The sequence below is a fragment of the Balaenoptera ricei genome, chromosome 4 (genome assembly GCF_028023285.1).
Source record: "Balaenoptera ricei isolate mBalRic1 chromosome 4, mBalRic1.hap2, whole genome shotgun sequence".
Taxonomy (NCBI): Eukaryota; Metazoa; Chordata; class Mammalia; order Artiodactyla; family Balaenopteridae; genus Balaenoptera; species Balaenoptera ricei.
This window is the reverse complement of record NC_082642.1, coordinates 24,658,757-24,683,611: the sequence shown is the minus strand read 5'-3', so window position 1 is coordinate 24,683,611 and position 24,855 is coordinate 24,658,757. Positions and strand designations below refer to the sequence as shown.

Below are 24,855 nucleotides of genomic sequence, written 5' to 3'. Positions count from 1 at the left end.
CCCCCAAAACCTATTTCCCTAAAAGCGTTAACGTACACCCAAGCTTGAGGACCAGTGGTTTAAAGACAGCACAATAAACTTTCTCTGAGACTTTCAAACATATTTTTCTTGGTTAGACGTTTCATTACTCCAGCTGCATCCAGAACCATTGTTGTGCTAGATTCAGTGTATTCCCTGCAACTCTGAGCTTTGTGCTATGCTATCTCTGATAGAGACACTCATGAACAATGTCTGAGATTGCTAAGCAGGCTTCACTTGTAGGGCTGATAAGTCAGAGGCCCAAGACACACTGACAAGGGTGAAGTTTTCTCTAAGTGACAGTTTGATCACCTTGAGGAATAGTGAGAGAAAACTTCTGGAAGCAGTGTCACACCACCTGGTCTGAAGTAGGAAGAACGTTTTGGAGAATGCAGCACTTAGACCTTTGAATCACTTTGGTGCAGTCTTGAGTAATAAGAGCTTGACTGTGCTGAACAACAAATATTCTAGCAGCCAGTCTGAAAATACTTAGATTTAGGTCAAGTTTTAGAGATGACAGAGGCATTGGGCTTCCTGAATTCCAGACTCCGGAATTACTGACAGAAGGCTATCTCGACAATTTCAAAGATCCCTAAGATAGGATATGACAACCTCTCTGGCTTATTTTGGATAGTTCTGGCCTGAATTGTCCAAGATGCTGCAACAATTAGCTCCCTACATGTTATTCCTATATGTTTTTTCCTGAGTTTGCCTGTGTAGTTCTGTGACAGACTGCAAGTTTCCAGAAAGCAGAAACCACTCATGTTGCTTCTCTGGCCAAGAGTACAGCACAGTGACACACATGCCCAATACTTTAAGATGACCTAGTTCTCAATAAGGAGCGTCCACCAAATCGGCACAGGTTTGTGTCCCATGGGCCAAGGATGGGTGATGTTGAAATTAAACATACCTTCCCTCAGCCTGTGCCCAAACTACGAGCGTCACCAGAACACCCCTTGTTTAGTCAGTCCCTGGAATGCTTTCCATCACTTGAGGAAGTAAAAGGTCTTGAAACTTTTAGATAACATGGAGCGGGGGTTACAACTATCATTTTCTGACAAGTGTCCTCAAAATATTGCTACCCAAAGCGTGGTCCTCAGAACAGGAACATCACCATCACCGCCTAGAGCTTGTTAGAAAGGCAGAGTCTCAAGCCCCCATCTCAGACTTAGTGGATCAGAATCCACCTTTTAACAAGATGCCCAGGTCATTCTTATTCATATTTAGAATTTGAGATATCGATTGATCTAGTAATTGATCAATCTAGCGCCAATCAACCCCCAAACAGACACTCAGCCCTTTGTGCACACCTCGCACCCGCTCCACTCGGTAGCAACCGAACCCCCAGAGACATCGGAGAGGGTGCTGCCGAGGGCAATTTGGTGATTGGCTGGCACTACCACGTGACCGGGGCTTGTCCTCCCGTGCTACTGGATTGGCTCTCGCGGACGCTGACGGACAGGGCCGGGGCGGGCCAAAGCCGGGTCGGAGAGGCGCGCGCGGGGGCGCGAAGGCGAGAGAACGCAAGTACGCGTGCGCAAGCGGCGGGGTTTTTTTTTTTTTTCCCCGAGCCGTCGGAGGGAGTCGGAGCGCTTCTCCCGAGGTAAGAACCGCCGCGGGGCGGCCTCCCTGTCCTTCCGCTGCCGGGTGCGGGCGAGCGGGGCGGCGGGAGGTCTGGGGTTCGCCCGCCCGAGGAGCCTCGCTTGGGAGAGGATGCAGACCCGGGCTCAGCCATCACCCTCGGTGCCTCGGTTTCCCTTTTTCTGCCCTCTAATGCATCTCCCCATCCTCCTCACCGCGGTGACGGGTCCGCCTGAGGGGAGTTGCCCACCTGGCAGCCTCGCCTCAGCCTTTGTTTCCCGCCCGGGGGGATTCTGGTATCGACCCCCTCCCGAGGTAAAGGGTGAAAGGTGGTGGGGCGGGGGCCGGGGAGAAGATGGCTTTAATGCAGTGGGACCTGTGACATGTGAAAACGAAGAAAAAAATGTGGTGTCACTTTGGGCAAGCCGCGGGACTCGAAGTAATCCGGCGGCGGCGAGCAAAGCCGAATTCTTGGCGCAGCCGTGCGGGCTGGGGTGGGGGCAAGGACCGGTGGGCCAGCCCAGGTGCACCGGTGCAAGGCTTCTCCGGACCTGCCCGCCAGCTCTCAGTCCCGGAGCTGCACCGAAATTGAGCGCTTTCAGCCTGCCGAGGGAATACAGAGATCCGTAAGGAGACGGAAAATGATGATTTTAAAAGCAGCTGGGCACTGGCGGAGCAGGTCTAAATGAGAGGCTACCATAAGAAATTACAGCGAAACTGATGACTGGTAATTGTGAGGAGGGAGATGCCTGCAGTGAACTGCAGACCAGACCATCACACTGATATTCTCTTTCAAGAAAACCTTTTTCTGAGGGGCGGGGGGGTGGGGTGGGGTGGGGAGGGGAGGGAAGGGCGTTTATCACTGTAAACTGGTTATCTCTGTAAACTGAGGTTTTTCTGGGCTGTCGAAGCAAGTAATGACTTATTTCCAGCATGTTAATGGGCTGTAGGGAGAAGGGTCTAAATTACACCCATTTAGATCTCCTTAATTCTTTGAAAAGTGCGTGTTTAAAGAAGACAATTGGATGCCAAACCTGCTTGTGCATGGGGGTGGGGGGGAATGTCTCCTTTAAGTCATACTTTAAAAAGGGAGGCATCCCCTGCCTCTTTCCTTCTGCATTTTCCCAGACCTGCAATAGCAAGGGCACACTGTACATCTTATAAAGAAGTATAGAAAGTCCCTTCGGTTTTCCACTGGTTAATCTGTTAGATGTACCTGGTAGTCTGCTTGGTAAGAAGTGGTTCAACTAACTGTTATTAGGAAGATTTTACTGTATACTGGAGTTTCACTGTAATTCATTTAGAGCTTATTCTGGTAGGAAATGGACAAGAATCTCTCCGGTTCCTGGTAGATACCCCTTCAAAGGCTTTTTATTACTCTTACCTTCCCCATACAAAGTTTTGTGTTTTTTTTAGGAAACAATGTGATTTTTTTCAAGCATCTAAGACACACTCCATGCCTGTGAAATGCCTACACTTGCTAAGAAATCAATTTACTTGGCAAGTTCAAACTAATTGAAGAGGGAACACTTAAATTTGTTAGGGGGAATCAGAATTAACATCAACTGTAACAAATCAACTTTTGGTGGTTCTCTGGGGTGAGCAAAAGTAAAAGAGAAGGTGCTGCAAAGCTTGTTGGGAATATAACAAATGACTCTCGTAAAGTAAAATATAGATTGTCACCTGACAGCTTGGAATAGTAAGAATAATTTTAAAATTTGTCAGTGATTTGTTTTTAGCTGGTATGCAGTGGGGAGAGGAAGGAATTCTGAGGCTGGGGTAGGTGGTGTAGTTTGAAAAGGTATATGCTTATGTTTAGAGAGAAAAATGTCACTTTTATTATATAAATACACAAAGGGCATGCAGTGTTTATCTTTAGCCTGTGGAAGGGAGGCAGGGGTTTTGGAAAGGTTGAGAAACACTTATTAGGTTACACAAGGGAACACAGAAAGATTGGCAGGCTTAGTTCATCTTGAGGGAAGCAACGTACCTCGGTGACCTACAGGACAAGGTTTATTCTCTGAGTCAATAAAAGCCCACTAGTGTAGCTTTCAAAGCAACAACAAAATCATTTCTTTTCTGTTGTTTCTGTCCCCTGGGTCAGGGACAGGGGGGATGGAGAGTGAATGAGAGAGATTAAGAGTCTGACCTGCATGCCTAAGCAGTAGCGTCCTTTGAGCAGGATCTGTGTCACATTGTGTAAATCTAAGAGCCTTCACGTTGAGAGGGGTCTGAGCACCTTCCCTGGGACGCTTGCTGTAAGATAGAGCGGGATAACATTGCCACAGGTGGGGGCACGGGTGAGATCATCTGATACAGAAGCATGGGGGTAAAGGAGAGCTAGGAAGTGTTTAATTCAGCAAGGCTCAGCCTTGAGGAGCCTTGAGGAGGCATTTCTAGGCAGAGCCGCCTCACTATTGGCTAGACTGGCTGGGCTTTTTGTGGCTTACAGAAGACCTGCCCTTCACGATGGGGGCTCCTGTGGAGTTCTGTGTGTCAGATTGTAAGCATCAGTTATGCTTGTAATGTGCTCTAGAAAAGAAAGGCTCACAAAGACACAAATCTAGGCTGCCATTCTTTCAGATCCTTGACATGTCACCCACTGGCTTCCAGAAAACAAGTTGTGCCCTCCCTACCAGTAGATGGCACTGCTGTCTCTGGGAATTCCTGGAAGAGATGAAATATAGAGGTGGCAAACCAGCAGTGTGTAGCCTCTAGTATAGATTTTGAAAGGCTGTATCGGTTCTCAAAGAAAATCTAAAAAAAAAAAAAAGTTCTGAAAGCCAGAAATGTTGCTCTAAGGTAGGGATGGTGATTGTGGGTGGGAATGGTGCCATTACTCTGCTGGTTGTGTGTGGGAGGTGGAGAGGGTAAACTGACAATTAAGCCTCATAGCACAGGTTTTGAAAGTACTTGGCATACATGTTGGCTAATTGAAAATGAGGTTGAAATCATGATTCAATCAAAATTCCCAACAACTTCATAGTTTCTACTTCTTTGCTTATAAAACTAGTCTCTACACGTGGACGGGACTATGGAAATACATGTCTAACTTTTAAACCTGATCAGTATCCAATAATTACATGCTCTGAAGATAGTGGTGAGGGTATTAGTTAAAATAATGCTCGTAGCTACTATACTTCAGCGCTGTCCACAAAGGTAGGTCAAAGTTATTTTGAATCCTAAAACTTAAAAATTCCTAACAAGTATTTTAAGATATTAAGATTGTATTAACAATTCAAATCTTGAACTCTGGTTTCATTGACCTTTTTAGCCAGGGTTCGTTCATCTATTCCCCTGTTTTGAAATACCTTTTTTGTTTTTGTTGTTGTTTTTCATTTTTTGTAATTGACTGTTCTTTGAGATGGATTTTGTAGCCATGATATTTGAGGGAGGTAGTACTGTTGCTAGTGAGGTTGCTGTGCATACGAGCTTTGACCCTACTGGAGGCATAGAACACTGCTGCTGGGAGTCATTACCCCAGTCACCTGCTTCCTCGTGCCATCCCCATTCTATGGCTCAGCTTATTTGAAGTTTATTTCTGTCTCTCTTCAAGTGAACTCATGAGCTAGGTTCTACTACCAGTGCCAAATCCTAAAATCCTGCTGATGCTAGATGGCAGTAGTCAGAACAGTCCACTAACACTGCCTCATCATGTGACCTCAAATACATTTCTTTGCCCTTCAGAACCTCAGTTTTCTCACCTGGTCACTGGGATTGGTGAGATGTGGTGCATGTCTCTTAAAATCCCTTCTAAGTCTAAAATTCTATGGCCAGGTGAGTCTTATAAGGTATTTCTGAAACCTCTGAAAAATTCTCATCTAGAAGGTATTTTCATGCAGTGAACCTAGGGCAAAAAGAAATCTCACTAATATTTCTTCTCAGAGAAATGATTGTGCATTGTCTTAGAATCCTAATAATTCAGAGTTGTTAGAAACCTAGGGATGGTTTAGCTCAACCTTCTCATTTTACAGGCAAGGAGTTTCACCTCAGAGCTGAGTGACTTGACCAAGCTAACAGAGCTAGTTAGAGAACTAGGACCCAAGCTTGGGCTTATGTCAGTCTTGCCTTCTCCAGTGCTGTGTTTCTTCACCTGCCATCAGTACACAGAAGATGCTGTGTCTACAGGGCTGGAGCCAAAAAAATTCTGAGTAATTCCTTAATGTAGGTTTTAAAGCCACAGCATGACTAGTGTTGTGTTTGGGCAGAAATTCAAGGTCAGGCTTCTTTTTGCACCTCATTCTTTTCTTCTCTGACTGTTCTTGAGCAGCATTGTTACTATACATCCTTGTATTTTTAAAACTTTTCTGCATAACCTTTCCTGTAAGAAAAAGCTTTCATCATCCTAGAAGAGTCATTCCCCAATCAGATGTTTTTAAATTGGGTCCATGGGCTCTTGAGGGCTATGTGGATAGAAGAGTATTTCCATATAATTGGCTTCCTTTGTAATCTTATATATTTTCTCTATGCATTTAACAGATTATTCTAAGAAGGAGCTCCTTAGGCTTCAATAGATTGCCAAAAGGAGGGGAGGGTCCATGGCACAAAAGTAGGGTAAAAATTCTAGGGTCTAGAATAGGTTCTGGGAAATGGCCAGGATGTGAGAATTTTTGAGGTGCTAGAGACACTATGGTGGAAGAGAGTTGGGGGTGGAGTACAGAAGTAAACCTATAGAAGTTCTTAGAACATTTTACCTTTATTAGAATGCTTGAAATTACTCACTAAATGAAGATGCTGATAATAACATTTTACCCATCTTAATGATGGATATGCAAGTATGGATTTCCATTTATCATTCCTTGCTCAGTAAGTACGCCCTCCTAATTTCACCAAAACACTTGCAAATTTATATGGCTTTATCGGAGACATGCATACTAAGAGGCTTCCTTCTTCCTCAATCTGATTTGATTTCCAGGTAAGTCAATGCCTTTCTGATTTGGGACTTGGAGTTTGGACTCCTGTCTCTCACTGCTGAGGCCCTATGTTTTACTTTCTGCTGTTAACTCCTAGGACTCACCATGATCTCAGAGATGGAAAATAATTTAGGTGTCGGGGATAAAAAATCTTGAGGTTCCTTTATTTGTCTCCAGGGTTGACTACAGAAACCACTGCTCCTCCTCAGCTAATTATTTCCTTTCCCTTTTTTATTTGCAATCTCAAATTCTCTTTTTCTAATTGTCCCCTAATAGGAGTGACTCAGTGTGTATATATGGAAACTAAAAATTCTTGTTTTTGCCAGAAGGTATACAGAAGTTAATTTGTGTTCAAGTCACATTTTGGACACATGAGATATAACTTTGATGGAAATCACTATGTTCTGAAGAACGTCTGCTTGAAAATCTCAATGTCTGTCCTGTAACCCCCTCACTTACATTTGGTACGATGGTGACCCATGCTGGTGAATGCTACCTTCTGGTACCTTTTTAGATTTGGGCCAGGGTAGCATTTATTCTCGCTTTAGCAGAAGAATAAAACTACCTTTTCTTCTTCAGAAGGAAAAGAAGAATTGAATATATGTAATAAGAGAAGAAATAGTCAAATTTCTGGATTCTAATTCCAGCACACTAAGTTGTTCTGAGAGTTCGGGGACATCGTTGACTTCTCTGAGTTTGTTTCCTTGTCTGGAATATAAGAGGGGAGAGCAGTGACCACTTAAATCCTTTCCAGTTCCAAAATCCTGTGACTCTATGAAATTTTACCTGGTACCCAGGCTAAACATATCCTGAAAATGCTGGCTAGTTGGGAATTCATGTATAATCAAAGTCGGTGCCAATATAATAATTCTTTATATCTGCAAATCACTTTGTGGTATACAAAAATATTCTCTAATTTTAAAAATCTCTTTTCTACTTAAAGTGTGGTCAGAGAACAGCAGCATTGGTGTCATCTGGGAGTTTGCAATCTGCATTTTATCAAGATGCCCAGGTGCCATGCATGTACTTTAAAGTCTCAGAAGTGCTGTTTTGTCTCATTTTGAATCTCACGTTGACACACCAGTCAATGAAGGAAGCAGGGTATTTCACAGATGAGGAAACCAGATCTCAGAGTTGTTAAGTAACTAAGTCAAGTTCACTGTGCTAGTGTCTCACCCAGAACTCCATACTCTAAAACTAACATTGTCTTCTTTGTTGGGCTGGAGTCAGGCTTGTATGAGACTGATTACTAGCTACCCAGCAACCCATGGGCTTAGGTGTGGCTGTGTAACTGAGTGGAAGCAGAAGAGGGTTGTGGTCCACTTTTAGGAAGAAAACACAAAAAGAGAACACCCATGTGAGTTCCTCCATGTTGTTTTACACTCCTCGTAGGCTGGACTGGAAAGGACCCCTGGGGGATCTTGGAAGCTGTGTCTAAGGATGGCAGGACTTTTGTCAGCCTGGGTGCCTGGATCACTGATCAAGGAGGGCCCCTCCACTGTTCACTTGTCCAGTATGTATACAAGGACCAGAAACAGACTTTTACTGAACTAGAGCTAGTATATGTGTTTGGGTCTATGTGTTAAGTAAGTACTTAGCCTACACTAGCAAATTCACTTGAGCAGTAGCTTGGGACTTGAAGTTACGGATCTTCTGGCCTAACGCATTCATTCATTTTTCGTCTTTGGTAGTTGGTAATTGATCGGTTGTGGTCCACCATGCAGAAGTGAGTGGTGAAAGGCAGCAGAGCTGATGGGTCGCAAGGATGTAAGTGCGTTTGAAGGTTCTCACACCCTCTACTCCAGGGTAAGTCAAAAGCATTGTTGCCATTGTTGCTCTGGTTTTACCCTTGTCTTAACAGCCTCTTGGAGTCAGCGCAATGGGGTGCCCTGTTTGTGAAAGGTTCCCAAAGCCTTTAGTGATTCAGCTCATAAACACCATTAAGATCAGCACTTACAAAGCTAAAACCATTGTCAGGGTGATGGGATGGAATCTCTGCATGGGAATATCTCAGCACAAGAAGTTTTAGTGAGTTTGTGTGGGATATGATTTACGTGGGTGGTGAGGGTGTTGCCGGGCCTTCCTGAGATACACTGTAGAGGAGGGAACTAGGCCTGAGTGCCGCTTTCCTGTAGCCGTATCATATTGTTAGCTCTGCTGGCTCAAATTCCCCTCTCTCAGCATACTCCCCCTCCGTGGATTACTTTGCTTAACTTTTCCTGCATTAATCACTTTTCTTTTGGGGATGGGAGGCGGAAACAGCTTACCAGAGAGTTGATGATTCCCAGTTTGGTGGATAATAGCAGTAGCAAAGCACGTGGTTTTGCCCATTCCATTTTATTTTATCCAGTGTCACTGGAAGTCACATGTCCATTCCCTCCTCATCTGTTTGCAGTCCCTAGTGCAACGGATGTAGGCACTGGGAGCATTATAACCAAAGCTGGCTTTGGATTTTCATTTGTCCTGAAGATTTTTGAGACCAAAAGGAGAAGAAGTTCACTGTTTGGTGTGCCCTTCTCAGAGACCAGTGGAAGTCTGGGAGGGAGGGGTGGAAAGGACATCCAGTCCTTTCTGAACTCTCTGGCTTCTAGAGCTTAAACTAAAATCAGACTCACTGAAGAGAAAATTATAGTTAATACAAATCTAAACAGAGCTAAGGATGGTTAGGAAAGAGGGGGACAGGAAGTTATATAAAAAAAATAAAAGTAATCAGCTGAAAAACTGGATGGAGGGTTGTTTTTAAGCATCTTATTTCAATACTGTGGAACCCTTGCTGATAACGTCCCATTACCCAGGCTCAGACAGAGGGCACCCAGAAAGGCTGATGTCCTTCTGTGCCTCACATGGCTCAGTAATGAGTACAATTTACTGAACAAAATAGACAATTAGGGGCTGTAGACCTCTGGAGATTCCCATAAGCATACATCATTACTGCTCTGGAGTGATGTGCATGCTTAGAGATAAGCAAAGCAGAGAAAAGGCAGCTGCAAAGCACATCAACAACTGAAGAGTCCAAGTGAGTAGCCAGACACAGACCCCAGCTCAGTGCCTGGGGGTCGCTAAGGAAAGGACCTGGTATTGGCTAAGCTTTCTCATTAGAGGAAAGGAGCCACACTTTGCCAGCTTTCCTCATTTTCCTCTGTGGCTCCCATATATTTTCCATTTTAAAAGTAACTAAAAAGTATAGCATGCCAGAAATAACACTGAACTGGCATGTTTCTTGTGTAAATATTGTACGAGGATCAAATTACAGAGGGAGCCATTCTTTATTGACTAGGGGCCAAAGAAAGTAGTGCTGGAGATGCCAGAGGATCAGGGGTTCTCGTCCTCGGCACCACTGACATGCTGAGCCTGGCGATTCTTTGTTGTGGGCTGTCCTGTGCATTGTAGCATGTTCAGCAGCATCCTTGGCCTCTACCCACTAGAGGCCGGTAGTTCCCCCACTCCATCCCACCGCAATCGTGACAATCAAAAATGTCTCCAGACACTGCCAAATGTCCCCTGGGGGGGGAAACTGCCCCTGGTTGAGAACCACTGCTGGAGGTGTACAGTGACTTAATCTTGCTCTGAGTTTCTCTGGGACTGTATTTTAATCATTTAGCCTCATTTTGCTCCAGTTTCCCTACCTGTAAAATGGACACAGCATTTATAACTCAGCACCCTAAAGAAGGGATGTACATAGTGCTGTGTGATTACTTGGGAGCTCTATAAATGCTAAGAAATATCTGTCTCCCCAAATTTCCAGGACTCCAGGATCACTCTTAATCCTTGTGAAGGCAGTAGCTGAGGAGCAGGAGAGTTTGAAGGGTGAAGGGTTAGTGGTGTGGGAAATGATGAACAGTACTGGATTCTGATTTTACTTGAGAGCTTCATATTCAGCTCATTTCAACAATATACTCGTGGATAAAGGCTTTTTTTTTGGAAAGTTAAAAAATGGGAGAGTGGAGGAGGGAGAAGGAGGCTGTTTAGAAGAGCAGTCAAGGAAATTGCTTTTGACCAGGGGTTGGGGGGGTTGTGGTAATCTCTTAATGCTAAAGTGACTCATGTATAATCAGATCAAAGGACATAAAGAAGTAACCCCCCCAAAGAAAAATATCCTCCCAAATGACTACTGATCCTAGAACAGATTTTGCAGGTAATACAACAAAGACCAGAGAATGTTTGGAGAAATCTGTTTTTATTCTAGCACTTTTACATTTCTGTTTCTTCTCCCCTTTGGAATTATGGAAAAGGGTTTATCTTCAACTCATGCTCTTTGAATGATACATAAAATGTTTTAATATCACAGGTGTTCTGATAATCTTCTAGAACTCTGTGTTGGAATGGTGAAAAAGGCCATCACCCTGACTTAGGCCTGAAGCAATCACGTTATTTTACTAGAAAGCCTCAGTTTAACTCTAAGGAAGGGCAAGTGCAGGGATTAGATGTAAACTCTCCTGGCAGATTTGTGTTCAGCCTTGCTGTGTTTCTGGTCCCTGCAATTATTAGGTACACTCACAAAACTTACAACAAACGCTACCATATTGACACAGGCACAGTGCGGACAGAGAGCATTGCCATCATCAGAGGGAATTCTGTTGGATAGCACTGCTTCAGTCTGGAAGGACCCTATTTGTCAGAAATGCACACTTGTAGTGACAGCAAGTGCGCTTGTTATAACAAGACCTCACCTCATTTAAAACAGGATTGCATTTTGGACTTCTCCATTCTTGGGCACTTTTCAATCTGTGAGTGGCTCTTGCTGAACTTTTTACCTTGCTGCAGCATCTGTCTGTTACAGAAAGTGCCATGGGCCTGTCTCTCTGACATAACTGAGCGCACTGCCTCAAAAATATTTGTGCTTTAATCCAAGGCTGCTGAGCTGTCTCTTTCCATCTGGTCTCTCCATGCCCTGACCCTTGGTGGTGAAGCTAGTTTGTGCAGGATGTCTCTTTTGATACTGCCTAGAGCATAACGAAGAGTCTGGGAGAAGTGGCGAGAGAGTTTTCACCTTCCCTTCTTCCAAGCCCCAGTGTGGCTCAAAAAAGTGTTTCATAAGAAGGTATTAATTCACAAGTTTAATCTCTCAAGTTTAATCTCTGAGGAGTTATCCCCTAAAGAATTAGTCTCTAGATTTTCCAACAGACATATTATAGTACAAATTTAGTAATTAAGCCCTTTAGCAACATGGAAGAATTTTCAGGTGATATTATCTATTAGTAGCACCAACATTAGTTGCTTAGAAACTACCATAATTAGAACAAAGGAAAAGATGTGGAAATAAAGACACACATTTTAAAAGATGTAATTTAAATCTGAGCCCAAGACTGTTTTGCGTGGTAGCAGGAGAGAACAAGGAGTTTGTGTGCTGTGAGTAGTGTTCCTGGAGGCGAGGGGAAGGAGGTAGCCAGGGCGAGGTGATCCCCGGACAGTCTTCACTCGACTGCTTCACTTCTGATGGTGCAGTGCTGGTCGTCTTACTGCCCTCCTCTCTTCATTTTGCCTTTCTGTCCTGCTTTGGTCTGCTGGGAATGTTGGAGGGGGCTCAGTGTTTCTCAAGGGAGGTGCTGTTAACATTTTGATACAATGATTCATCATCATGTGGAACTTTGCTGTCCATTATAGGACATTTAGCATCCCTGGTTACTAAATACCTGTATTACTCTAACCAAGTCATTGAGTCAACCAGCATGGCCCCTCACATTTCCAAATACTGTCTGTGATTGAGAATCACTGGTTGCTAGAGAGTTGAGTGGGGTGTTTTGTTAGGAGGGAGGAGCAATTAGAGTTGCAGAAGGTGCAGTGCTCCGAGGGGCTGGCTAATTAATTTCTGATATGACCTGACCTTTTCCCAGTGCTGGAACTGCTTTGGGAGCCAATCTTATTTTTTAGGGACCAGAAGAATCAGGTTTTGCCAGTGGAAAACTTGGTCCCTGAACCTTGAAATCAACCAAGAAGTCACAGGGGGGATTCTGTCAGTGCCACAGAGGGTGGAGAGACTACTAAGGCTCCCATAGGATGCTGGGTTTTTATTCTTGACTTAACTGTGGCTGAACCTTCTAGATCTACTGAAAGTAAATGGTGGTCTACATGTGGCAGGGATCGACTGGGAGAAAAAAATGCAGCAAGGGCAATTTAAAGACAGTCCAGGGGAAAGGGGCTTTGCCAGCCATTTCTTTTCTTTCTCTGTGATTACAAAAACTGGCAAAGTAGCCCTAAATTTGTGAGGTTATGTGTAGACTGTCAGATGGGAGATCTGAGATTGTTTTATAGTTAGTAAAGAGAAAAGGAACACTTTCAGACATCTTGCTGTGGGGCCCCTATAAATGTCTTTGATTATGAGAACAGAAACTCATTCAAGTTACCTTAAGAAATGGAAGGCTTAAGTAAGGATGCATGAGAAAATAAAACAAATGTCAGACATGTGGCAAGTTGGGAGGAATCCCAGAGGCCTTTCAGGATGAGAAAGAGCTGTAGTCTGGCCAGACCTCATGGAGACAGGACCTAACTCAGGACCAGGAAGATTGTCCCCTGATCTGTTGCAACTCCAGCATGTATCTGCACTAACAGTACTTGATCAGTCCACATTCTACTTCTTGACCATTAACATGGCTCAGCATTTCCATTTTGGCTTCTCTGCTCAGGTCTTCCTGTCGCCACAACCTAACTGATGGTCTGTGTACGGACCAAGAAGGAAAGGAATATGATAATTCTGTAGTAACTACCATCCGTCTGGTCAAAGCTCTTCTACCAGGCAGTCTTAGGGGTACTCTCTTGTTCCACACAGCTGTGGCCTAGGTCTTCTTGCCTCAACAAGGACTGTGGTTTCTCTGGAAGGAAGCAATGGTGGGGTAGACTGATAGAACATGAGACCTCTCTGGTGTAAGGACCCTGAATTCTTAATTCTTGGAATCAATATAAACAGTGTTTGTGGGTCATGTGTATAATAAAGAATTGGAAGATTACTTTCAAAGCCTACACATTGAGTAGCAATTGTGAAAAAGCCTGTATCCTTTTTTTTTTTTTTTTTTTTTGAGGCGACTGGCTGCATCCCTGTGCAGAATGGTAGGGAAATTGCTGGGCTAGATGGTTGGGAAATGAGGAGTTGTATTTTCCATATGGGTATCTTATTTTTTGCATCTGTCAAATGTGATTCTCTCAACCACCCATGTATCCCACAGGAATAATGGCTGGGTGGCTGTCTAAATGTTGAAAGACGTTTTGACATCTCTGACAAGTGTTGTTCAGTAGCTGGGTTTGTAAGATTCCAGTTCTGACAAAGGAAAATAACTTGGCTTATTACTCCAAAGATAAATTCCATATAGATATTGTCATTTTGGGGATTACCGCCTTACAAAGCAGACTTTAAAATGTTTTGTGTTGTAGTGTGTTTTGTTCATTTACCCCTAATCTTGGAGAGTTAGTTTCATTTGAACCAGTGATTGAATATGACTTTACAAGGGAGTGCATTCTCATATTGCAGAAGGCTCTGTCCCTATTTATGATTCTGTGACAGGATAAGAATGATGGTTCCAGCTCCATGGGCCTGCACAGCTGTGAAGGGTGTGCCCTGTGGTAGCACGAACAGTGAGCACTTTGGCTCACTGAATCTACTGAAGGCTCTTACTCTTCTCAAGTAGCTGCAGCACGGTGGTGCCACATACAGAGAGTCAGTATTTCCTTGGATGCAGCTTCTTTTGAAAGAGGCAGAAGAGAAGTGCAGTGGGGCTTCTACAACTGCTGGTTGAGGAAAGAATGTACTCTGTTATTGAAGGATCAGCTTTCTCACCCAGCTGCTGCCTACTAAGGGGAAAGGAGCAGAGATGAATCTTTTGCTTCAGTTTCTCTTCTTACTCTGTGAAGATCCCTATCCCCTCTATTGAATTTTTTTAATGAGAAGGGAAAAATAGAGCATTGTATCGAATTAGTTTTAACGTATATATTCGTGTTTCTTCTGAGCAGGAAGATTTGTATACAGATAACCACATATTTCCAGATTAAAATCTTCAATTTTTATTTTAAACAAGTGCTAATCTTACTTTATCTTTAGTTTATACTGTAAGTCAAATTTGTGCATATCTAATTTATTTTTTACAAAAATAAAACAAAATTATGTTTTTTCTCATAGAATCAGGAATTAATTTGCAGCCCCTGCATGAAGATTCTGTAGCAACAGTAAAGGCATCTGCTCTCTCTAGGGTGTAAAGAGATTCTGAAAGATGGCTGAGGCCCCAGATCCTGAATCCTGGGATTTTGTCCTGCTGTAGTCCATTCCTTGTGAGGTTGTTGGGGGATAAATGTGCTCGAGAGGCAAGGACTGAGGACACAGATGCTTGAGGGGAGGGCTGAAACCTCCAGCTTTAGTGAACTGTCCTGTTCTTCCCATGAGCCACAGGAAGGGGTGATAGATAGATCCTACTCAGGCCTTTTCCCTCCTGAGCACATCGTTGAATCTTGGCCGTCAACTTTCCAAGAAACACAGCTGTGGCTAGAGTATTGGGTTGGCCAAAAGGTTCGTTTGGTTTTTTCTGCAAGATGGCTCTAGTAGCATTTAGTTGTCTTTAACGTCATTGAAACAATTTTGTTAGATTGTATTGTGACAGCTGTCATATCAGTGTGCATTTAAAAAAAAAATCAAAATTGTTGAATTTTTGTGTAGCCATTTTAATATTGAAGATGGAAGAAAAAAAGCAACATTTTCGGCATATTATGCTTTGTTATTTCAAGAAAGGTAAAAACAAAACTGAAATGCAGAAAAGGATTTGTGCAGTGTATGGAGAAGGTGCTGTGACTGGTTGAACATGTCAAAAGTAGTTTGCAAAGTTTCGTGCTGGAGATTTCTCGCTGGACGATGCTCCACGGTCAGGTAGACCAGTTGAAGTTGATAGCAATCAAATTGAGACATTAATTGAGAACAATCAATGTTATACCACGCTGGAGATCGCCGACATACTCAAAATATCCAAGTCAAGCGTTGATAATCATTATTTTGTTTGCTTTATTATGTTCATCGCTTTGATGTTTGGGTTCCACATAAGTTAAGTGAAAAAAACCTTCTTCACCGTATTTCCACGTGCAATTCTCTACTTAAACATAACAAAAATGTCCCGTTTTTAAAACAAATTGTGATGGGCAATGAAAAAGTGGATACGGTACAATAATGTGGAACAGAAGAGATGGTGGGGCAAGCAAAATGAACCACCACCAACCACACCAAAGGCCCGTCTTCATCCAAAGAAGGTGATATTGTGTATATGGTGGGATTGGAAGGGAGTCCTCTATTATGAGCTTCTTCCAGAAAAACCAAGCAATTAATTCCAACAAGTACTGCTCCCAATTAGACCAACTGAAAGCAGCACTCGACGAAAAGCATCCAGACTTAGTCAACAGAAAACACATAATCTTCCATCAGGATAACGCAAGACTGTGTGTTTCTTTAATGACCAGGCAAAAATTGTTATAGCTTGGCTGGGAAGTTCTGATTCATCCACTGTATTCACCAGACATTGCACCTTTGGATGTCCGTTTACTTTGGTCTTTACAAAATTCTCTTAATGGAAAAAATTTCAATTCCCTGGAAGACTATAAAAGGCACCTGGAACAGTTCTTTGCTCAAAAAGATAAAAAGTTTTGGGAAGATGGAATTATGAAGTTGCCTGAAAAATGGCAGAAGGCAGTGGAACAAAAGGGTGAATATGTTGTTCAATAAAGTTCTTGGTGAAAATGAAAAATGTGTCTTTTATTTGTACTTAAAAACCAAAGGAACCTTTTGGCCAACCCAATAATATCTTCAAACATGACTTCTTATCAGCATGTCCCCCTTAAAAGAAGTTTCCTGCATGAGGAAGAAGGCAGACCAGGTGCATGCTTCCCTTAGCTGTCAAAAGCTGTCCCCTTTCTATTGGAAAGAACACTTATTAGATCACTTCTGAAATTCTTAATTATTGGCATTAGTAAAATATTTGCCAAACATTAAACAATAGGACATTATTAGTAACCCCCAATTAGTGTCTTTTACTTTGAGAGCCCCAAATCCTGTGTCAGTATGGTACTGGACTTTAACTTCTTGTTACTTCTGGTGTTTCTCTAAATGCCTTTCCATCTTTTCCCTTCTCTCACTAACCCTGTTACCTGGTGTAGATCCTTTGGTCTCTTTGCTCCCTTTCTTACATCTTTTTTGATTTTCAGAGTTCTGTGATTCCCAGCAGCCTGCAAGACAGTGTGCTTCTTAACTAGACATAAAGGCAGTCCACAGTCTGACTCCAACTTACTTTCTGACTTTGTACTTTTTCTATGCACAAACTGCTCCTTACTCAGACTGGTCTTTGGTCCCATTGTCTACTCTCAGCATAGAATGCCCTTTCTTTTCAGTGACCATTTGGTTTGGTAGCATTGAAAGACCTTTATCCTGTTAGCCAGATCAGCATTTCCATCTGGTCTCTATCAGATTTTAGAAAGGTGACTTTGGGCAAAATATTTAATATCTCTCAGCCTCAATTTTCTTATTTGTAGGATGGGATTCATAATAACGCCCTTATAGGCTGCTTGTGAGCATGGTACCTGGGTTACTCCCTCGCCCGTGTCCTCTTTTCTTCCTGCCCAGCACAGAGCTCTGTGTGCAAGCTCATCATGTGTGCTTGCTGATGAAGTTACTGAACATCAGAATTGCCCAGCTGATCTGAATCACATTTCTTGATTAGCCATCCTCTGCCTGCTACTGCCACACCTCTAACCACATGTTTCTTAGATAAGACTCCAGCCCCCCAACTCTATCAGTAAGTACCTAAAGATATGCTCTCCTAGGGTATGGAGAAAGGGGACTCTTGTACACTGTTGGTGGGAATGTAAATTGGTGCAGCCACTATGTAAAACAGCATGGAGGTTCCTTAAACTAAAAATAGAGTTACCAAATGATCCAGCAATCTTACTCCTGGGCATATATCCAGAAAAGATGAAAACTCTGATTCGAAAGATACATGCACCTCAATGTTCATAGCAGCACTATTTACAATAGCCAAGGCATGGCAGCAGTCTAAAAGTCCATCGACAGATGAATGGATAAAGAAGATGCAGTATATATGTACAATGGAATATTACTCAGCCATGAAAAAGAATGAAATAATGCCATTTGCAGCAACGTGGATGGACCTAGAGATTGTCATACTGAATGAAGTAAGTCAGAAAAGACAAATATCATATGATATCACTTATATGTGGAATCTAAAAAAATGATACAAATGAACCAATTTACAAAACAGAAATAGACTCACAGACATAGAAAACAAACTTATGGTTATCAAAGAGAAAACGGGGAGGAGGGAGGGATAAATTAGGAGATTGGGATTAACATACACACTACAATATATAAAATAGATAAACAACAAGGATTTACTGTGTAGCACAGGGAACTATGTTCAATATCTTGTAATAAGCTATAATGGAGAAGAATCTAAAAATAATATATATGTATGTATAACTGAATCATTTTGCTGAACACCTGAAACACTGTAAATCAACTGTATGTCAATAAAAATAAATAAATAAAAATGAAAAAAAAAAGATTGAAAGAAATTGGTTCTTTGAGAAAAAAAGAAGATACTGTCCTCCTTCCACCTGTGATGGTGAAAATTATCCTGGACCCTCATAATGTCCTGGTGTATCTGCCCACATCAGAAATTGAAGGCAGTTTCAGGGTCACTCCATACAACGCTGAGCACTGATTCATTGTCTTCGCAGTTGTTTCCTCTCATGTATAGTGAGATTTATCATGAAGATCAAATGCTATGATTACAGCTGTCATCATAAGGTATACCTCTTTAAAACAAACTTTTCCAGCGCCCAACCAACAGGCTTTTTATTCCAAACATCATTTAATAAAATGCAACATGACATTAACAGGATTGCTTGTACAAACCCTTGGAATTCATTTAAGCAGACTGTGCCCCATATTGATTCTCAGTTATAGCACGTTTAACATGAATAAACCTGCCATTGTTCTCAAACAATGGTGTTGCTGTCCTGGCAGCTCTGCCCTTCTCACTGTAGAGCTGAAAGCATATCTGTGTTTCTTTTGTTCACTCTATTTAAATTATGGTTTTACACCTCTTGCTCAAATGATTTTAAGCCATATGTTAGGCTTATAAATTGTAGTTTTTAAAACCTAACTCCTTCTGGCCCTTCTCACTCTTTCTTCCTCTTTTTTCTCCATTTTCCTTATTGTATCATGCACAAAATAAGGCTTTAAAATTTTTTTCTACTCAAGGTGAGAATAACTTAAATATTGCTTTTCTGGTTTGATTTTTTTTTTTTAAAGTTTAAAAGTTTTTAGCATGGGCTGCAATTTCATATGTATGTGTGGGTCTCATTGCATTAATTTTGTCTCTTTTTTTGCTTTTTTTTAAAAAAATTTGTATTGGAGTATAGTTGATTAACAATGTGTTACTTTCAGGTATACAACAGAGTGATTCAGTTATACATATACATATCCATTCTTTTCAGATTCTTTTCCCATATAGGTTATTGCAGAATATTGAGTAGAGTTTCCTGTGCTATACAGCAGGTCCTTGTTAGTTATCTATTTTATATATAGTAGTGTGTATATGTTAATCCCAATCTCCTAATTTATCACTTCCTCCCACGTTTCCCCTTTGGTGACCATAAATTTGATTTTGAGATCTGTGAGCCTGTTTCTGTTTTGTAAATAAGTTCATTGGTATTTTTTTAGATCCCGCATATAAGCGATATCATATGATATTTGCCTTTCTCTGTCTGACTGACTTCACTTAATATGGTAATCTCCAGGTCCATCCATGTTGCTGCAAATGGCATTTTTTCATTCTTTTTAATGGCTGAGTAATATTCCATTGTATATATGTACCACATCTTCTTTATCCATTCCTCTGTCGATGGACATTTAGGTTGCTTCCATGTCTTGGCTATTGTAAACAGCTCTGCAATGAACATTGGGGTGCCTGTATCCTTCTGAACCATGTTTTTCTTCAGATATATGCCCAGGGGTGGGATTGCTGGGTCATATGTTAGCTCTAGTTTTAGTTTCTTAAGGAACTTCCATGCTGTTCTCCATAGCGGCTGTACCAATTTATATTCCCAGCCAGTGTAGGAGGGTTCCCTTTTCTCCACACTCTCTCCAGCATTTATTGTTTGTAGATATTTTGATGATGGCCATTCTGACCAGTGTGAGGTGATACCTCATTGCAGTTTTGATTTGCATTGCTCTAATAATTAGTAATGTTGAGCATCTTTTCATGTACTTTTTGGCCATCTGTCTGTCTTCTTTGGAGAAATGTCTATTTAGATCTTCTGCCCATTTTTCTGTTGGGTTGTTTGTTTTTTTGATATTAATCTACATGAGCCATATGAGAGAAAATATTTGCTTGAGTTTATTGATGAGAGGCATAAGTACAACTGTGTGGGTTTTTCTATGGAAAAAAAAAAATCCAGAAAGTTCCAAAAAGCAAAACTTGAATTTGCTGCACACTGACAACTATTTACATAGCATTTACATTGTATTTACAACAATTTACATAGCATTTACATTGTATTAGGTAATACAGAGGTATTAGGTAATCTAGAGATTACTTAAAGTATACGAGAGGATGTGCGTAGGTTATATGCAAACACTGTTATTTTATATAAGGGACTAGAGGGTCTGTGACTTTTGGTATCCCAGCAGATACCTAGGGACGACTGAATTGTTCTTTACAGATCTTTTTTTTGGAGAAGAGTTATGATAGAGTTTTTTGTTTGTTTGGGGTTTTTCTGGGCTAGTAATCAGAAAGATTATCTAGTGTAACTTCTTTGAATGGAGAGATTTTATAGGCAGGCAACAGGAGCTCCCAACCACTTCTCTCCATGAGCACTGATGGAGGGAGTGCCTGTGTGTGAGTGTGTTTTAGGGTGGAAAAAAGGGAGGGTGCTAACAATAAACTGGGACACTGGGTTGCACAAAGTTGTTTGTTAATCCTTTTGAAGGGGAGACACCAGAGCTCAGCCATGTGTCCTTCCTCACAGAGTTATTCATAGTTGGAGGAGGCAAGAAATATACAGCCTCTGATCAAGTTGGATATTTTTTAAACTTGATTTTGCGTTTTTTATATTACGGGCACCAGGATGAGGACAGCAACGGGAAGGAGAGGTACAACAGCTGACATGTAGCCCCTTTGTGACTTGTGTTAGGTGGGGTATCCTACTCCTTCTTCAATTTTAAATAACCCTCTCAATTTCCTGCCCTGTGGGCTGAGAACTTTTCTCCTGCCGGAAGCTCTCCCCTGTTCCCTCAGAATTTAGGAAGAAGAGAAGATGGGGTCAGACTTACCTGAGAACGATTGATAGCCCCTCTGTGGGTTTGTTCCTGAGGAAGGAAAAAGAACTTGCATCTTACTTTACTTCATGTCACACCCTGCTTGACCCTCAAATCGCTGCTCTCAGATGTGCTCTCTCTGCCACATCCTGCCTGTCTGGGTTTCCCTCCCTCTCTTTTGTTTTGCTGCTGGGCAGGCCACTAAATGTTGTGGCTAATCCCTTGTGCCTACAATCCTTCTTCCCAGGGTGAAAAAGATGGGAGAGGGATGCTCCTGAGGGGTGAGAGGCCCAACAAGAAGAGACCTAGAGGTGCCAAGGGCAAAGCCCTATTTCCCAGTTCAGCGCCAGACCTCCCTGCCTACCTGCTTCTTTGGGCATCACAGTTTAAGGCCACATTTTGGAGCTAGGAGACTTTGTTACTTATTGGAATTTTTTCCCCTCAATTACATATTTGTCTCCACAGTTAGACACTGAGTCTCCACAGGCGTGGACCCTGCCATGAACTTCTCTTGCATTCTTTGCATGGCCTACACTGTAGGAGGCACGTGGCAGGGCCTCAGAATATGGGGGTTTCATTGCATTAATAGTTTGTAGCCTATCTTACTCATTCTCTTACCTTCACTTAATTACCATTTTTATCTGTTTCTTCAATGACCACCACTTGCTTGGTTCTCCCTGGAGAAGCATTTATTCTTCCAGGTGGGTCAAACTCTGCATGCCTCCAAAGCTGTCTGCAGTAGGATTGGTTTGGCCATATCTGACTTTATCTCTTGAGCTGAATCTTACCTTTTCCTCTCTTGTAACCCTGTGAAGAGCCTGCAATCTCAGGAACATGAGGCTCACTTTTTACTTAAGGAGCTTCCTTAACTACCAGGAGATGGAAGGGCCTGAGTTCTTTTTCATCAGGTCTCACTTAAATTGACTGTGTGGTTAGAGAGTGTCCTTTCACCTCTGTGTAGTGTACTTTAATAATTGAGAGTCACCCCAGCTCCCTTAATCATATCACTTACTCTGTTACTTTTGCTTTCATTAAAGTCGTCCTATTCCTTTGTCATAGTTGTTTAATGCAGTTTTTTTTTCCCTAGCCAGACTCATTTCTTTGAAGGGCAGGGACAAGACCTAATCCTTATTTATCCTTGGCTACCCTTTTTCTCCCTATAGACCAAGCGTAAGACTCCATTCAAATTAGGTGATCCATAAGTGTTTTAACCTAATTAAACCCAAGCATTTATAGAGTTCAACAGCAAGAAATGCCTTTAATACATTAGCTTCTAAACACACCTTAGAGGTCATCAGGTCTACCTCTTTTTATGATCAATTTATTGATTCAGTTACTTCTTCATTCATGCCTCCCTCCTTCCCTCTATTTTGTACCAGGCACTGTGTAAGGAGCAAGGGATCTGAGGTGAATATAGACGTGGAGCTTACTATCAAATGGAGAAGATAGACAATGAACAAATAATTAAGTCTGAAAGCTCTAAGTACTGGGAGCTACAGAAGCCCACCACGGGGAGCTGTCTTAGGGTCCAAGGAGGCTTTTGTGAGAATGTAAGGTTTAAACTGGGGATTATCAACCCAGAGAAGGGAAGTGACTTGCCCAAGGCCAGTCAGTAGCTCCTGTGTAGCAGAGCTTGGCCTGTAACCCAGATTTCTACCCTGCCCTGGGTTTATTCCCCTGAATTTCGTGAGAATGCTGTGAAAACTCTCATTGTTAAAGTACTTTGATCTTCTGAATTTCATTGTGTACACACCTCTTAGCTATTACATGACTAGCTTACATTTTGATGAGAAAACCTTATATATTTTTTCCTTCCTTGCCACCTGTGAAGCAATGTGCAATGCTTTAGTACCTTCCCTCCTTCTGGAGTAGTTATTGGCTCGCCTTCTATTAACCTTCTCTCAATCCTGTGATAGTTTATGTTCTTCATAAGTTTTAAGTCTTATTTAATTTCCCCTAACTCATTAGGAGATTTTAAATTTTGTCCTACAGGGTGGTAAAAATTAAGGACTCAGGAACTATAGAAATTGAGAGTGGCCAAAAGATAAGTGATGATAAATAAGAACTTTAATAAAAATTTCAAATTTTCAGAATAAACTTCAGGGGTTCTCTGAGATGAGCCTCAAGAGTAGAGACTGGAAAGGGATCTTTTTGCCAATTTTTCCTAACTCTTCAAACCTTGTTACATAAGAGGGCTTGGCTAGAGATGCCAACTGGCAAAAACTAAGAGAAATCCTCATGTATCTACGCACAAATTTTTCACGTAGTATGCATGGGAGGAAGAGCAAGCCAGTGGGGATGGAGTCCTTGGAAGGAAGATGTTAGAAAGGGGCCCTCTTAACCTATAGATAGAGTGGGTACTCTGCATTGGACCTGTACAGATAGTCCTACGATAGAAACATTTTATCATTCGGTATTAGTTTGCAGAGAAATACAGAAAATATGATTTGTGCAAGATCACACATCTGGTTAATGAAGTCTTGAACTGTGTGGAATTGTCTGCAAAATGTTTACATTTAAGGGCATTTTTTTCTGGGTGGGTCTGTTTTCATAAGATTCTCAAACAGGGTTCTCATCACAGAAAGGTTAAGAATAGTGGTACTAGCAGAAAATACTGATTTTAAAAAGTTTGGAGTGATAGAATCTTTCCATATGTGTCATGAAAATCAGAAATTGTTTAAAAATTGCTCTTTTATAGTATAATAAAAGCTTACACATGACAAAAATCACAAGATTTAAAGATGTGACTAACTGAAAAATATTTAGAGCATGTTTATTGTTAATATCTCTAACATGCAAGAAGAAACACATCGGCAGTGTGTTTCAACAACATGATGGTGTTGGCAAGAGTGAAGACCTCTGGAAGGCTATGGTTGGTTGGGTCTATGTTGTTATAACCTTTCTGGAGGGCAGTGTAGCCGCATACATAACTATGTAAGATGTGCATACACTTTGGTTGAGCAATTCAACTTCTAGAATTTGTATAGAGAAGGCAATTGTACAGCTACTGAAAGATGCACGCACAGAGATACCCATGGCAGGTTTGTGTTTGATAAGAAAAAACTAGAAATAACCTAAGTATCCATTAGTAGGAGACTTGTCTCTAAATAATGGTACATGTCTACGATGGAATACTTGGTAGCCATTAATAATGATAAAGTTCTTCTGAACAGAGAGCCCGGAAATGAACCTACACTTATATGGTCACTTAATGTATGACAAAGGAGGCAAGGGTATATAATGTGGAAAAGACAGCCTCTTCAAAAAACAATGTTGGGAAAACTGGACAGCTACATGCTACATGCAGAAGAATCAAACTGGACTTTTTTCTCATACCATGTACAAAAATAAACTCAAAATGGGTTAAAGACTTAAATATGAGACCTGAAACCATAAAACTCCTAGAAGAAAACATAGGCAGTACACTCTATGACACTGGTCTTACCAATATTTTTTTGGATCTGTCTCCTCGGGCAAGGGAAACAAAAGCAACAATAAACAAATGGGACTATATCAAACTAAAAAGCTTTTCTCTGTGAAGGAAACTATTAACAAAATGAAAAGGCAGACTACTGAATGGGAGAAGATGTTTGCAAATGACATATCCTATAAGGGGGTTAATATCTAAAATATACAAAGAACTCATACAACTCAACATAAAAAACATAAACTCTATTAAAAAATGAACAGATCTGAATAGATATTTTTCCAAAAAAGACATACAGATGGCCAAGAGAAACATGAAAAGATGCTCAACATCACTAATCATCAGGAAAATGCAAATCAAAAACCACAAAACCTTACACCTGTCAGAATGGCTATCATCAAAAAGGCAACAGATAACAAATATTGGCCAGGATGTGGAGATAGGGGAACCCTTGTGCACTGTTGGTGGGAATATAAATTGGTGCAGCCACTATGGAAAACAGTATGGAGGTTCCTCAAAAAACTAAAAATAGATCTATGATATGATCCAGCAATCCCACTCCTGGGTATATATCTGAAGAAAATGAAAATAGTAATTCAAAAAGATACATGTACCCC

At 41.6% G+C, this 24,855-nt stretch overlaps 1 protein-coding gene across 4 annotated transcripts in view; it reads left to right on the top strand.

The window, feature by feature from the left end:
* Window positions 1–1,564: 1,564 nt before the first annotated feature.
* The window catches only part of TMEM108 (transmembrane protein 108), a 362,221-nt gene continuing 338,930 nt past the window's right edge, over window positions 1,565–24,855 (top strand). For 2 of the 4 annotated variants that reach the window (XM_059921924.1, XM_059921922.1), the window contains exons 1-2: window positions 1,884–1,914; window positions 8,204–8,318. The gene's annotated coding sequence lies outside the window, so the exon portion shown is untranslated. Of the gene's footprint in view, window positions 1,622–1,883; window positions 1,915–8,203; window positions 8,319–24,855 lie in introns of those variants that run through there. The other 2 variants (XM_059921923.1, XM_059921925.1) reach the window with 2 other exon arrangements.